Source organism: Octodon degus, unplaced genomic scaffold, assembly GCF_000260255.1.
Source record: "Octodon degus isolate 3935 unplaced genomic scaffold, OctDeg1.0 scaffold00067, whole genome shotgun sequence".
NCBI classification, from domain to species: Eukaryota; Metazoa; Chordata; class Mammalia; order Rodentia; family Octodontidae; genus Octodon; species Octodon degus.
The window spans coordinates 8,505,827-8,508,539 of NW_004524643.1; the positions used below are offsets into that span (position 1 = coordinate 8,505,827).

At 44.4% G+C, this 2,713-nt stretch overlaps 1 pseudogene; it reads right to left on the bottom strand.

Annotated features, from left to right (window-relative positions):
• Positions 1-1,699: 1,699 nt before the first annotated feature.
• LOC101579179 lies at positions 1,700-2,498 on the bottom strand (annotated as a pseudogene).
• Between the last annotated feature and the right edge of the window lie 215 nt (positions 2,499-2,713).

Below are 2,713 nucleotides of genomic sequence, written 5' to 3' on the forward strand. Positions count from 1 at the left end.
TGTCTTCTGATCTTTGTTGTAGTGCTTTGGTGCAGTTATAACCTTAGCACCTACTGATATTCAGGTGCAGATCTACAAAATTTGAATTTATCCAGCTATGCCTGACTTGTGTCTGGCTGCTGTGCTCAATTCCTTCCTGCTGCTGTCCTTGGGAGTGAACCTGTTGTGCCCTTCTGGCAAGGTGTTCTGCTCTTGGACTAGCTGGGTGGTTCTGTCCCCTACTTTCTCTGCAGGGACTGCAGCTGCACAGTTTCACCTCAGGCCTGTATGCCAGGCTTGAACTGAGTCTGAAGGGGACAAGGTGGAGTAGAAGGGAGAGGAAGCTCTCCCGCACATTCACTGGGCCTGGGATAGGCCTGGATCTGGGGTTCTCAAGAACACAGAAGAAGTTCTCACTCACTGAATGGGAGTTTGGGGGATTGCGGAGTGGTGGTGGTGGGGTCCTAAGGGGGCAGAAGAGGGTCTCACCCATGCTGCGCCCGGGCTTGGACCAGACCTGTCCTGCCGGCACAGGGTAGCCAGAAGCTCTCCCACACACTCACTGGGCCTGGACTAGGGCTGGATCTGGGGGTCCCAAGTACCTATTTACATTTTAGTCAGTCTGGTAGGCCCTAGTCCTATCCACTTATGTTTTTTTTATTGTTTACTATGTTTGTAAGCAATATTTTGTATTTAAGCAAAATTTTCATTCATGCATAATAGTTGTGCAAATTTGTGGGGTACAATGTGATATTTCAATGCAGATATGCAGTCTGTAAAGATCAAGTCAAGGCAGTCATGTCAAACCTTTGTCATTTCTTTGTGCTGAGAGCATTCAAATGCTCTTGAGCATTCAAATGCTCTTGTGTTAGTCAGCTCTCTAATCATGATGAACTGAGATGATTATCTTGTAAGGAAGAAAAGTTTATTTTGACTCACAACATTACACTTTGCAGAGTGGACTCATTGCCTTTACTCTTTTGGAGAGATGGTGTCAGAGAACAATGGGAAGTGTGTGATGAAACACAACTGCTCAATTTCATGGCTAGAGAATGAAGGGAAAGAAGAAGTTCTGGGTCTCACCATCTGCTTGGAAATGCCTCTAATCACTTATGGAAGGCCTCCTCTCATAAGTTAATTCACCTCTGAATAGTTCTACACTGGGATAATGCCTTAAATATGGGCTGTTAGGTCACATTCAAATTCCAAATTATACCATCTCTCGACTAGGTGTTTTGAATTTTTTTTTTTTTCAGTACTGGGGATTGAACTCAGGCTCTTGTGCTTGCCAGGAAGTACTTATTCTACTGAACTATCTCCCCGGCTCTGTTTTGAAATATTAATTAATTATTTTTATCCATTGTCATCCCACTGTGCCCACATTAGGAGATGCTTCTCCTGTCCAACTTCACCCCTGTATCCCTCACCCATATTTTCTCCATGCTCCTTTTTTCCTATTTGCACTGTTTTGATGACTAATACTGTTGATTATATTTTCCTGTTTATTGGGCATTCCTACAGTAAGAGACACATTGCCAAGATCAATAGGATAAATGTGTTTGAAGTGAGGGAGAGCACATTGAGTATTTGGAGAGGTTTACTGGCAGTGTGTCTATTATTGCAAGATTTTTGTGGGTTTTTTTTTTTAAAGATTCACTGTATGTTTTGGTAACATTATATCTTTTTTTTTCAAAGACAAATTTTATTGAGCCCCTCAGCCCTAGTGGTTCTCTTTCTCCTGCACTGTCTTTGTTCCATGGAGTTGCCCAGTCCTGTGAGCAGCAATAAGACCCACTTTGCATCCTGCAGGGGCATCTCTGCAGATGGTTGAGGGTTTGCCCATGTACGGGTGGTTATCACCTTCAAAGGGATGCTTCACAGGATTCATGGCCACACCACATATACGTGGCCAGCAGTTCCTCTCCACTTTGTATTGTGGTAGGCTTGGTCAGCCTTCAAGATAGGTTTATCAATTCTGCCACTGCCAACTACTCCATCAACAACAGCTCTGTTGGCAGAGAAGATGACCTTCTTAGAACCCGAGGGCAGCTTCACTCTTGTCTTTTTGGTTTCAGAGTTGTGTGATATGACTGTGGCATAATTCCCAAAGGCTCCAGCCAGCTTACCCCAGTTACCAGTCTTCTCCTCCAAGCAGCACATTATGGTACCCTCAGGCATGGTGCCCACAGGGAGAACATTGCCAATGTTGAGTTGGTCCTTCTTGCTGCAATACATGAATTGGCCCATGTGGATACCCTCTGTGGTGATGAACAACTCGGTACACTTCTTAAATCGGTACGGATTCCAGAAGACCACCTTAGTGAGGGGTGCACCATGGCCCAGGTCATGGATAATGTCCTTCATGATGCCCTTGATGTTGCTGTGTCATTCTGTGAAGTCCACGGTGTGTAGAGGAGCAGCGCCTTTGTGATGCTTCACATGAGCACAAAAACAGAACCAACACCCTTCCTCTGTCCATGGATCATGCGGCCAATGATGGCGGGTCTGTTTCTGAGCATGGCCTAAAGAGCACTTTATATCTTTTGATGACACCTTTGGCCCTTTGGCCTACCATGAAATCAAAATGTTTATCTTGCTTTTTCCAATATGTAGTGTTAGCTCACTTTTCTTTCTTTCTTTTTTTTTTTTTTTTTTTTTTGTATCGGAGCTCCTATCCTCATGCTTGCTAGGCAGACCCTGTGCCACTGAGCTATATCCTTGGCTTTTCAACATT